The sequence below is a fragment of the Hemitrygon akajei genome, chromosome 8, assembly GCF_048418815.1.
Source record: "Hemitrygon akajei chromosome 8, sHemAka1.3, whole genome shotgun sequence".
Classification (NCBI taxonomy): domain Eukaryota; kingdom Metazoa; phylum Chordata; class Chondrichthyes; order Myliobatiformes; family Dasyatidae; genus Hemitrygon; species Hemitrygon akajei.
Window position 1 is genome coordinate 54,884,645 of NC_133131.1, and position 14,286 is coordinate 54,898,930.

A 14,286-nucleotide genomic window follows, 5' to 3' on the forward strand; every position below is an offset into this window, starting at 1 on the left:
AGTCCTCAAAATGAGTCTAGTCACCTTTCTGTGAACTCTTTCCAGTGCCTTCACATCCTTCACAAAATATGGAGATCAAAATTGTACACAGCACTCAAGGCGTGGCCTCACAAGTGCATTATACAGTTTAAGGAGAACGTCTCCTTATGCATCTCTGGCTATGAACTCCTCTGAGCACATTGTATAGGCCAACATTTTATTAGCCTTCCTAATTGCCGCAGCGCATTGCCCAGAGGTTGATAGTGATGTCTCCCAGGAAACCCAAATCGTTCTCATACAATGCCCTTTCTTACTCAAGACCCTCGTTGTATATTTATATCTGATACTTCTACTTCTTGTATGTAATATTTTACATTTACTTGCATTGAATTTCATCTGCCATTCATTACCCACATCAGAATTTTGTTTATCATCACAACCTGTGTTGATTCTGCTGCCTGAGTTTTATCAGCCCATCTCTCTAATATTATGTCATCTGCAAACTTAATTAGTTTAATTGGTTCTGTGCTTATCCAAATCATTAATGTAAATAAAAACAGAAGCGGCCCCAAAACTGATTCTTATGGAACACCACTTTTAACATTTTCCAGCTGTGAAAATGATCCTCTCACCATAACTCACTGTTTTCTGTTTTTGAGATAATTCTCCACATGTTCGCATACCATTCCGTGAAACTCTACATCCTGTAATTTGATTACTAATTTCATGTGGGGCACCTTGCCAAAAGCCTTCTGAAAGTCTAAGTACATTTTTACCTCTTTAGCTCCTTGTAAATTTTACCTCTTTATTGTTATCATAAAATTAGTTGCCTCTTCATAGACCTGCAACATATTAGTAAAACGTGATTTACCCTTTCCGAACCCAGGCTGTCTTTCTGCTAAAATAAGACAATAAAACCCCAAGACATAGCCATTTGGACCATCATGTCATTTAATCATGGCTGATGCTTTTTTACTCCTCTTCAACCTCATTTCACGGCCTTCTTCATACAACCTTTGATGCCATGTCCAATCAAGAAACTGCCAATCTCTGCCTTAAATGCACCCAATGACTTGACATCCACAGATGCACATGGCAACAAATTCCACAGATTCACCACAAAGAAAATCTAAGGAATTGTCTCCGCATCTCTGTTTTGAATGGACACCTCTCTAGCCTGAGTCTGTGCCCTCCTGTTCTAGACTCTCCCACCATGCGAACATCCTTTCTACATCTACTCAGTCAAGGCCTTTCAATATTTGAAAGTTTTCATGGAGATCCTCCATCATTCTTCTAAATTCCAGTGAGCACAGACGCAGAACCTCCTCTGGACCCTCTCCAATACCAGCACATCTCTTCTAAGATGAGGAGCCCAATGCTGTACACAATAATCAAGGTGAGGTTTTGCCAGTGCCTCATAAATTCTCAGATCAGCATTACATCCCTGCTTCTGTATTCTCGACCTCTTGAAATGAATGCTAACATTGCATTTGTCTTTCGCACCACCAACTCAACCTACAAGCTAACCTTCAGGGTGTTCTGCATAAGGATTCCCAAGTCCTTTTGCATCTCTGATTTTTTGGATTTTCTTCCCGTTTAGAAAATAGTTCGCACATTTATTTCAACTACCAATGTGCATGACGTGCATTTTCCAATATTATATTTCATCTGCCACTTTACTACTCATTCTCCTAATCAGACTAAGTCCTTTTGCATCCTACCTGTTTTCTCAACACTACCTGCCCCTCTGCCAAACTTTGTATCATCTGCAAACTTGGCAATAAAGCCATCTATTTTATCATCTAAATCGTTATATACAGCATAAAAAGAAGCGGTTGCAACACCGACCCCTGCTGATCATCACTAGTCACTCGCAGTTAATGTGACAAGGATCCTATACTCACACTAGCCTCAGGCCTGTTCTTACCAGATGATTTTACAACTCTTTCTTTATTAATATGTCCCTTATCTTACCCACAATACACATGTCATGGTTCCGATTGGCTGTTCCCCTTTAAGTCAAGTCAAGTCAAGTCACTTTTATTGTCATTTCGAACATAACTGCTGGTACAGTACATAGTAAAAATGAGACAACGTTTTTCAGGACCGTGGTTTACATGACACAGTGCAAAAACTAGACTGAGCTACATAAAAAACAACACAGAGAGAAAAAAAACCGCACGACAACTACACATAACCGCAGACCGACACAGGAGGGAGTAAAGTGCACAAAACAGTGCAGGCATTACAATAAATAATAAACAGGACGATAGGGCAAGGTGTCAGTCCGGGCTCTGGGTATTGAGGAGTCTGATAGCTTGGGGGAAGAAACTGTTACGTAGTCTTGTCGTGAGAGCCCGAATGCTTTGGAGCCTTTTCCCAGACGGCAGGAGGGAGAAGAGATTGTATGAGGGGTGCATGGGGTCCTTCATAATGCTGTTTGCTTTGCGGATGCAGCGCATAGTGTAAATGGCCGTGATGACGGGAAAATCTTCTCAGCTGACCTCACTATCTGCTGCAGGGTCTTGCGATCCGTGATGGTGCAATTTCCGAACCAGACAGTGATGCAGCTGCTCAGGATGCTCTCAATACAACCCCTGTAGAATGTAATGAGGATGGGGGCTGGGAGATGGACTTTCCTCAGACTTCGCAGGAAGTAGAGACACTGCTGGGCTTTATTTGCTATGGAGCTGGTGTTGAGGGACTAGGTGAGATTCTCCGCCAGGTGAACACCAAGAAATTTGGTGCTCTTAACGATCTCTACCAAGGAGCCATCGATGTTCAGCGGGGAGTGGTTGCTCCGTGCCCTCCTGAAGTCAACAGCCATTTCTTTTGTTTAGTTCACGGTCCGTTAGCCGCTGCGCCTCCTCTCTGTAAGCTGACTCGTCACTCTTGTTGATGAGACCCACTACGGTTGTGTCTTCGGCGAACTTGATGATGTGGTTCGAGCTGTGTGTTGCAGCACAGTCGTGGGCCAGCAGAGTGAACAGCAGTGGATTGAGCACACAGCCCTGGGGGGGGGGGGGGGCCGTGCTCAGTGTGATGGTGTTGGAGATGCTGCTCCCGATCCAGACTGACTGAGTCAGGAAGTCTAGGATCCAGTTGCAGAGGGAGGTGTTCAGGCCCAATAGGCTCAGCTTTCCAATCAGCTTCTGAGGGATGATTGTGTTGAATGCTGAACTGAAGTCTATGAACAGCATTCGAACGCACGTGTCTTTTTTGTCCAGGTGGGTTAGGGCCAGGTGGAAGGTGATGGCAATGGCGTCATCTGTTGAGCGGTTGGGATGGTACACAAACTGCAGGAGGTCCAGTGAGGGGGGCAGCAGGGTCTTGATATGCCTCATGACGAGCCTGTCGAAACACTTCATGATGATGGATGTAAGTGCAATGGGACGGTAGTCATTTAGGCAGGACACTGAAGACTTCTTCATCACGGGGACGATGGCGGCGGCCTTGAAGCACGTTGGAATGGTGGCGCTGCTTATGGGGATGTTGAAGATGTCAGTGAGAATATCTGCTAGCTGGTCTGCACATCCTCTGAGTACTCTACCAGGGATGTTGTCTGGTCCAGCAGCCCTCCGTGGGTTGACCCTGCACAGGATACTTCTCACATCGGCCACGGTGAGACACAGCACTTGGTCATTTGTAGGAGGGGTGGATTTCCTCGCCACAACGTCATTTTCCGCCTCAAACTGGGCGTAGAAGTGATGCAGTGCATCTGGGAGGGAGGCATCACCTGCACAGTCAGGTGATATTGTCCTGTAATTGGTGATGCCCTTCCACATGTGCCGCGTGTCGCCGCTGTCCTGGAAGTGGCTGTGGATCAGCTTCGCGTGTGCACACTCTGCCCCTCTGATGGCTTAGGACAGTTTGGCACTTGCTGTTGTTAGAACTGCCTTGTCGCCTGCTCTGAAGGCGGAGTCACGGGTCCTCAGCTGTGCACGCACCTCCGCGGTCATCCATGACTTATGGTTAGCGCGTATAGTGATGGTCTTGGACAGAGTAACATCATCAATGCACTTGCTGATGTAGCTGGTCACTGATGCTGTGTACTCCTCTAAGATGGTACAGTCGCCATCGGTTGCAGCCTCCCTGAACATGTGCCAGTCAGTGTGCTCAAAGCAGTCATTGAAGAGCAGAGATGGCTCCTGCTGGCCAGATTTTCACCTGCTTCTGAACTGGTCTGGTGCGCCTGGCGAGCGGTCTGTATGCTGGGACTAGCATAACAGAGATGTGGTCTGAGTAACCGAGGTAGAGGCGGGGCTCTGCCCAGTACGCGTCAGAGATGTTTGTGTAAACCAGCTCCAACACGTTCTCCCCTCTCGTTGCAAAGACCACATACTGATGGATAACGCCCCATTTCTCCCTGATTATGCCCTAATTTCATTCATTAGATCTCCAATTGCTGCTAGTTCACTCAATTAGAGTACACCTGGTTTTCATCAGAGACTGTGAAATAAGTACGATGGTGTTACTATCACAGGTTGCCAGTTTCTTGGTCTATTCCCGTGTTATAACTTCGTTTCTCGACTGCTTAGAACCGTTTTTTTTCTACATTCAGCTCCAGTTTCAAGAAATTCCTTGAAAACCCCGTCAACGTGTCATGACTCCATACCAGATCTCCGTGTCAAGATTCCTCTTGTTTGATGTTCAACGTTCACGTCTGCGCCAGCAGTCCCAACTCAGTCTCTGTGTCTGGGTCCTGCACTTGGGTTCTGCTCAGTCGCTCCGTGCAACGGAACAAAGTGGCCATAATGAACCCAGCGGACACGAATACCCGGCAACAAGCCCTCGCCAGCCAGGGCTCCCTACTGGGTTCGCACGATCAGCTGCTCTAGGAAGTCATAGAAAACCCCTGTTCTCTGTCAGTGAACGTAAGAAAGGTCAGTGAACAGGTCGACCGAGTATCCGCCCATCTTTCCCCGTCGACTCCGGGAACTCTGTCTGACCAGCACACATAACCTGTAGTGGCGACGCCCGATACGTCAACAACACGTTCGCTAAGAGAGCCGCACGTACCTGAAACAGAACCCTACGCCGGAGATCTGGGGAAGTGCCGGGCTTTTCTACTGCAATGCTCCTTCTTGTTCGAGCAACAGCCATACACGTACGCCACGGACAGATCAAAAATAGCTTACATTATGGGGTTGTTGCGAGGAAATGCCTTAGCTTGGGACGCCGCGATTTGGGATAATCAGCCAGAGACCTGCTCTTCCTTCCCCACCTTCATCTCAGAACTAAGGAAGATTTTTAACCATCCCGATCGCGGTAAAGATGCCGCTGTGTCTGCTCATCCTCCGTCAAGGCTCATGCAGTGTTGCTGAATACTCCGTGGAGTTCCGGATGCTAGCGGCCGACTCGAGTTGGAATGATGAGACACTCCAGGAGGTATTCCGGCAAGGCCTCTGTGACAAGGTAAAGGACGAGTTGGCGGCTAGGGATGACACTAACAGCCTGGATTCAGTGATCTCTCTAGCCACCAGGCTGGACAACCGACTCCGACAACGTCAGAGAGAGAGAGAACCGATCGTCCTACTCCTTTGGCCACTCCACGACACGCTTTACCATCTATTCCCAGCCCTAACCTCTCTCCTTCTCCTGTTACTAGAATAGTACCCGTCTCGGCCATTTCAACCTCCCCGGGAGAGGAACCAATACCGCTAGGACAGAGCCGTCTTTCTCCCACAGAGCGATTCCGGAGATCCAGAGCAGGGGATTGTTTCTATTGCGGTCAGACTGGCCATTTTCGTGCTACCTGTTCCCTTCGGCCAAAAGGGGAGGGCTCGCCAGTAGAAAGGGGGACCCTGGTGAGTCACACAACATTCCTTTCTGTCTCCCAATCCCGGATTCAGATCCAAGCTACTGTAAGCTACAAACAACAGTCCCTGTCCTTGTCTGCTTTGATAGACTCAGGTGCTGAGGGGAATCTTTTGGATGAAAACATAGCTTCCCAGGCTAGAATTCCTCGGGAGCCGCTGAGTATCCCTCTGGAAGTCTGGGCACTGGACGGAAGACTTCTGGCCTGAGTCACTCAACGTACACCACCACTGTCTTTGATCGTCTCTAGGAACAATCGGGAATAGATACAATTTAACCTAATGTCCTGTCCTCAAGCTCCGATAGTTCTTGGGTACCCATGGTTAAGGCGCCATAATCCTTACATTGATTGGTCCACGGGGAAGACAGCCAGCTGGAGTCCGTTTTGTCACTCCACTTGTCTACAGTCGTCTCTTACCCCTGTAAAAACCACCACGACCTCATCTGCCGTTGAACTCCCCCCACCCGCCTTGTCCAGGGTTCCAGCGGAGTACCACGACTTGGGACAAGTGATCAGTAAACAACGCGCCCTTTCCCTGCCTCCACACCGACCATACGATTGTGCCATCGACCTTCTCCCCGGAGCTCCTCTACCCACCAGTCGGCTGTATATTTTGTCCCGGCCAGAGAGGGAAGCAATGGAGGGTTACATCAGTGAATCTCTCGCGGTGGGCATTATCCGACCCTCATCCTCTCCGGTGGGCGCAGGATTCTTCTTTGTGGGGAAGAAGGATGGCTCTCTCCGTCCCTGCATCGACTACCGAGGCCTAAATCATATAACCATAAAGAACAAGTACCCACTGCCTCTTATAAGTTCTGCGTTCGAACCACTTCACGGAGCCACCATCTTCTCGAAATTGGACCTCCGAAACGCCTACCATTTGGTCCGAGTAAGGGAGGGGGACGAATGGAAGACGTCATTCAATACCCAGTTAGGCCACTTCGAGTACATGGTCATGCCTTTTGGCCTCACCAATGCCCCGCAGTTTTTCAAGCCTTGATTAACGATGAACTAAGAGACTTCATTAAACGCTTTGTGTTTGTCTCCAACGGTTCCTGGGGTTTGCGAGCTTCTATCGCCGGTTCATCAGCAACTACAGTCAGGTGGCGGCTCCCCTTACCAGACTTACCTCACCTGCCACACCTTTCCTTTGGAACTCCGAGGCGGGCTCAGCATTCGCGGAACTAAAGAGGCGTTTCACGCCTGCTCCCGTTCTGCTTCAACCGGACACCTCCTGTTAGTTCATTGTAGAGGTTGACACCTCCGACTCCGGAGTGGGAGCAGTACTGTCCTAATGTTCGGGCTCGGATCAGAAACTACATCCCTGTGCTTTCTTCTCTCGCCGACTGTCTCCCGCTGAACGAAATAAGGACGTGGGGAACCGGGAGCTACTGGCGGTCAAACTGGCGTTGAAAGAATGGAGGCACTGGTTGGAGAGGGCGGAACGCCTTTTCATCGTCTGGACAGACCACCAGAGCCTTGAATATATTCTGACCGCCAAACGCCTGAAACGCCAGGCCCGTTGGGCATTATTTTTTGGCCGGTTCAGGTTTACACTCACCTATCGTTCGGGGTCCAAGAACGGGAAGCCCGGTGTTTTCTCCCGTTAATACGTTTCCGAAGAGGACCTTCCCAATCCCAAGACCATCCTTCCACCATCCTGTGTAGTGGCTGCCCTCACCTGGGAGATCGAGTCCAGAGTCAAAGAGGCCCAAAGGACTCAACCAATCCCAGGCATCGGACCACCCAAAATCGCCTCTTTGTACCGGATTCTGTTCGATCGCAGGTTCTCCAGTGGGGGCACACTTCCCGTTTCGCCTGCCATCACGGTATCGATCGGACCCTGACCCTCCTGAAGAGACATTTCTGGTGACCCGCCCCCCCCCCCCCCCACCCATGGAGGCTGACACCCGTTCCTATGTCTCTGCATGTTCCGTCTGCGCCCGTGGAAAAACCTCCCATCGGCCACCTGCGGGATTACTTCGTCCCCTTACTGTCCCTGATCGTCCCTGGTCTCACATTGCTCCAGATTTCTTCGTCACCGGTCTACTTCCTTCACATGGAAACACTGCCGTAGTCACTGCTGTGGACCGTTTCTCGAAGTCAGTGCATTTTGCAGCCCTCCCTAAACTACATTCCGCGCAGGAGACCGCAGACCTTCTCGTCACCCACATTTTCCGACTGCAGGAATCCCTTCGGATATTGCCTCCGACCGGGGACCACAATTAATTTCGCAAGTTTGGAGATCCTTTTGTCGAGTCCTTATTGCCTCAGGTAGCCTGTCCTCCGGGTTTCACCCACAGACGAACGGGCAGACGGAGCGGGTCAACCAGGAGTTGGAGGCGGCGTTATGTTGTATAACAGCCAACAACCCGTCTACCTGGAGCAACCATCTCGCATGGGTAGAATACGTCCACAACTCTCTGGTCAGCACCGCTACCGTCAAATCTCCTTCTGAATGCTCTCTTGGGTATCAACCTCCGCTTTTCCTGCCCAGGAAGAGGAGACTGCGATGCCGGCAGTCCAGGCTCATATACACAGGTGCCGAAAAATCTGGGAAGACACAGGCACGGCCCTGCTTCGCTCAGCCAACCTTAACTGAAAGATTGCCGACAGCCATCATACCCCTGCTCCTGACTATGGACCTGGTCAGATGGTATGGCTCTCGTCTAGAGACAATCCTCTCAAGAACGAACCCAGGAAGCTCGCCCCCTCCGCTTCCTGGAACCCTTCGAGGTTGAGAGCATTATCAACCCACGGCAATCCGGCTCAAACTACCTACGTCTATGAAGATCCATCCTACATTTCACGTCTCCCAGTTAAAACCGGTTTCTGCCAGCCCCTTGTGCCCTCCGACTGAACCCCCTCCACCCACCCAGATCATCGATGACAATCCAGCGTACACCGTCTGGCGGTTATTGGATGCCCACCGTTAGGGCAGGGGTCTCCAGTACCTGGTCGAGTGGGAGGGGTATGGCCCGGAAGAACATTCCTGGATTCCCCGCTCCTTCATCATGGACCCTTCTCTCATCCGGAATTTCCATCGGGACCATCCAGACAAGCCTGGGGGTTTGCCCGGAGTCTCCCGTTCAGGGAGGGGTACCGTCATGGCTCCGGTTGGCTGTTCCCCTTTAACGATCCTTTCTCCCTGATTATGCCCTAATTTCAGTCATTAGATCCCCAATTGCTGCTAGTTTACTCAATTACAGTACACCTGGTTTTCATCAGAGACTGTGAAATAAGTACGATGGCGTTACGATCACAGGTTGCCAGTTTGTTGGTCTATTCACATGTGATAACTTCGTTTCTCGACTGCCTAGAACTGTTTGTTCTAAGTACAGCTCCAGTTTCAAGACATTCCATGAAAACCCTGTCTCCGTGTCAAGACTCCATATCAGAGCTCCGTGTCAAGATTCCTCCAGTTTGCTGTTCAACGTTCATGTCTACGCTAGCGACCCCAATTCAGTCTCTGTGCCCGTGTCCTGCACTGGGGTTCTGCTCAGTCGCTCCGTGCAACAGATGGTGTTTTAAACCTGTTCAGGTTAAAGTATATCTTTTATTTTATTCTTTTATTGTCTCTGGAATTGTCAGTCGTGTATTTCGGTCAGATAACCATTGGTTGAGTGTTAATATAATTACTATTCCAGAATTTTACCTTACTCGACTTTCCAGCGCTACCAGTACGTATTTTTCAAAATCTGATTCTGCATCAATATAGAAACAGTTTTTCTTTCCTCTCCATCCTAATGGAACATTTTTTTAAAATCTCACTTTCTCTAAATGTCTTTGAGATTGCGAAAGTAATGTGCAAAACTCTTCGAGTTTACCATGCCGTCCTTCTTTGGGCGGATTTACTTTAAATACGATCAGATACGATTTATTTTATTTCCTACATGAATCACAACATGAGGGAGTAAAATCGTTATTGTGCGTCTCCGTCGCTATGTATAAGATTCAAGTGTATTCGCCACCTGTACATCCAAATATGCATTCAGCTCTGCCGTCCCTCCACTTCAAAGAGACATTCTCCCTGAGTCCATGGTATTCCCGCGATATATAAAACCATCAACATTGTCAGCTACAATGGTGGGTCTGGAAAGCTGGAAAACTGTTACTCGGGTCCGTCGTTATTATGCAATCGAAGAACAGTGACGGAGCTCGTACGAAAATAATATATATTTTCACTCTCCGAATCGAAGCCTGCCTAATCCGGTAAAAGATCAGATATCGGAGGGTCACACAGTCTATTCAACATATTTTTATGCACACATTTAAAGTAGAAATGATCGGGGATTCCGTGCATGAACCTAACTCTTTTTAGCTTCCTTGCAGTTAATTTAGTGGCGATCGTGGTCCTGTCTCTGGGAAACTGCGGACTCTCTAAATGCATCTCCCGTTACCTGGTGGGAATGGCAGCAGCTGATTTAAACGGTGTTATTTTTGCTGTTGTACTCGATCAGATCAATAATATTTATAGTTATGCTTTTCCTTTGCTCATTACACCGGTTTGCGCCCTGACACTTGCCCCGAGGGTCGCAAACATGGACTGTTCTGTTTGGCTCACGGTGGCTTTCACGTTTGATTGCTGTGTTGCAGTCTGCAGTCAAGAGCTGCGGGAACGATACTGCACCGAGAGGACGGCGACTTTTGCGTTTGTAATTGTGTGGTTAGGAAGCTGTACGAAGTGTGTTCCACTGTACTTTCTGGTAGATCTATTCGCTCTGTCAGCCAATTTTATATTGCTGTGGATCCCCTTTATTGTATCTACTATGAACTGGCAAGTGTACCAACACGTGTATCTACACTGTCACAGAGGAAATTCAGAGAAGAACTGAAGCGTGGAGTTAAATATCTGGTTACGTTCAATGGTCGCCTCTGTAGGTGAAACGGAAATCGAATTGTAAACTTTGACGAGAGTTCAAATATATTTCTGTGCTGTTTATATGTCTGGTAAATGTGCCTATTTTCCTGCAGCCAGTTTCAGTAAAGTCAACAAAATTAATTCAATTCAACAATCAACAGAAAGGCGCCGATGTGATCACTCCATTAGGAGGAGTTTTATTCAAAACTTTGTATTGCTGTAATGCCAGAATCTGGGCCAACGAACTGTGTGAAGCCAGTATGGTTTTTCTTACATTCACTAGATCATGGATCAGTCCAGGGATTTCTGTAAGAACTGGAGAAATATAGCTGTAACATTGAAAACCGGTGTCAGTTAAAGAAAGTGTGTGTGTGTAGTCGTCGCAGCGCCGTCATGACAAGCTTTTTACACCAATCTTTTGGCTCACCATAAGGCGTGTCTTGAACATTTGAAACCGGGCAGAGCCCATACTTCTTCGGGTTTTTGGAGCCGGTTGGATTTGAGCACGAGAACCTTCGCTCCAAAGTCCGGCGCTGAGGCCACCAGCCGGCCAGTTTCCAATGGGGCGGTGCAAAACAAGTGTCTCCTGCATTTTCATTCAGAATGTGCGCTGTCCCTTCCACAACGGGTCTAAAACTTCACGACGCCCCAGTCTGACCCATATATGGAGATGTGTAGCAGTTTTACCGAGATGGGATGGGATGAAAAATGTAGCTGTGGCGTGAAAAACAATTCTTCCCACCTCTTCTCGGTATGGTTGTCAAAGGTTACAGAGAGAATGTGGGAGAATGGGGCTGAGAGGGACAATAAATCAAACATGATGGAATGATGCAAGGATGTAATGATGAAATTTTGTAAAGCACTAGTGAAGTTTCATTTATTTAATATTATATATATATATATATAAAATATTAAATATATTAAATAGATATATATTAAATATATATCTTGTACGGCTACAGTCCCTGACGTGTATGTACACTGACAGTGCTGTCAGAGCTGTCATTGGACTATTGTGAGCAGGTTCGGACCCCTTATCTTAGAAAGGGTGTGCTGAGCCTGGAAAGGTTTCAAAAGGAGTTTCAGGCAACTGATTCGAAAATTGAATGGTTTGTCAGAGGAAGAGCGTTTGATGGCTCCAGCTGGTTTCCACGAGAATTCAGAAGAACGAAGGATGACCTCATTAAAACCAATCGCATGTTGTAAGGCCCTGATAAAGTGGATGTGCAGAGGATGTTTTCTGCGGTGTGAGACTCTATGACCAGAGGGCACAACCTCAGAACGGAAGGGCGTCCATTTAGAACAAAGATGAGGAAGAATTTCTTCAGAAAGAGAATGGTGAATCTGTGTAATTCTTTGCCCCAGGCAGCTGAGGAGGCCAAGTCGTTATCTGCAGTACAGTTGAGGCAGAGGTTGATAGGTTTTTGATCGGTCAGGGCATGAAGGGATACGGAGAGAAGGCAGGAGATTGGGGATGAAAGGAAAATTAGATCAGCAGTGATGAAATGGCGAACAGGTGATTTGCATAATGGCCAATTTCTGCCAATGGCCAATGTTTATGAAAAATAGCTTTATAAATGATTACAATAGTTACCTTACTCGGAGGGCATCACTGCATCCACAGTGATATGGGGGGGGGGGGTCATCTGTGATTAATGTAAGAAATCAGTTTCATCAAACTAATGAAACCAATGTACAGTTTAAATACCTGTATTTCCCAGTATTGAAATGCACGGTTTAACAAGAAATATTCAGATTTCTCCCACTGTTATGCAAACCAATCTATCTTCTCACCATGAACATGTTGTGCTATTTCTTGCACTTGTATTATTTTCATTCATTGCTCACTGTGTGCTTTTCTATTTTTGCAAATTTTACAAAACTCATAAATTATTAGAATTTCTTTTGGATCCGCAGGCAAGTAATGGATAAAAGCGGATGCTAATCTATAGCTGAGGTTAGTTGCCATATTTTCCTTACTGGATTTAAGACAATATTTGAGACAAACGCACTGATGATCGCCAATGCAAAACAATGACAATAACCCGTGCTCACGCTTCCAGGGTACTGAAAGTTCCATGCATTCATTATATCTCCAATGAATGATCTCGGATCAGTTTCTATTATCTCCATTCCCACGTTTTTTATTCCCAAATTTATTCCTCATACACATTATTTGGGAAGTCCCATGCCTTCATCCCGATCATAAAACAGTTAATGACCAGTACTTGTTATTCAATGAAATAACGATAACCGAAATACAGCGCTCTATGTTGGAGTCTGAATCCATAAGACCGTAAACCGAAGAGCAGTATTAGCCCATTTGACCCATCGAGTCTGCTCCGCTGTTTAATCATGGCTGATCCTTTTTTTTTGTTCTCAGCCCCATTTCCCAGCCTTCGCCCCGTAAACTCTGATGCAATGACCAAACACGAATCTATAAATCGTGATTTAGAAGGTGAAGCCTCACCACTCCTTTCTAAAGCCTCAGGGTCACATCCCTGCCTTTATATTCTAGACCTCTTCAAATGAACGCTAACATTGTATTTGTCTTCCTCACTAGCGACTCAACCTGCAAGTTACGTTCAAGGTGTTCTGCACAAGGACTCCCAAGTCCTTTTGCATTTCAGATACTTGTATTTTCTCCCCATTAGGAAATTTATTCGCACATTTATTTCTACTACCCAATTACATGATCATATTTTTACATTATTACATTATATTTCATTTGCCACTTCCTTGTCGATTCTCCTAATCTGTCTAAGCCCTTCTGTATCCTACCCATTTCTTCCACCAATCGTCGTATCATCTGCAAAATTGGCAACAAAACCAACTATTCCATCATCTAAATCATTTATATAAAGCATAACAAGCAGTGGTGCGAACACCGACTCCCACGGAACACCACTAGTTACTGGCAGCCAACCTGACAAGGATCCATTTATTCCCACTCACGACCTTCTTCCAATCAGCCAGCGCTCTAACCATCTTAGCAATTTGCGTGTCATACCACGGTCACTGAAATAGATAAGCAGCCTCATGTGGCACCTTGTCAAAGGGCTCCTGATAGTCCAATATAAAACATCTACTACCTCCCATTTATAAATCATACTTATAATCTCCTCAAGGAATTACAACAGCTTCGTCAGGCATGATTTTCCCTGAAGCAAACCATGCTGACTTTGTCCTAAATTGTCCAGTGTCAGCAAATACTCCATGGCCTTGTCCTTAACATTTTACGTTATTACCTTTCCAACGAATGAGGTCAAGCTAGCGGGTCTATAATTTCCTTTATCCTGCCTTCCTCCTTACTTAAAGAATAGAGTGACATTCTGGCACCATGCCAGAATCCAATGCTTTTAAAAGATCATTTCTAATGTCGCCGTCAGTCCTGACGAAGGGTCTCGGCCCGAAACGTCGACAGTGCTTCTCCCTATAGATGCTGCCTGGCCTGCTGTGTTCCACCAGCATTTTGTGTGTGTTGTTTGCAGTCTCTACCATTTCACAGCCCGAGGGTGCAGTATATCTAGTCGAGAGGACCTATGTACTTTTAAGTATTTCAGCTTTTTGAGCACCCTCCCCTTGTTACAGTATCTGCACCCACTGCTCTTCCTTCACACACTACAAA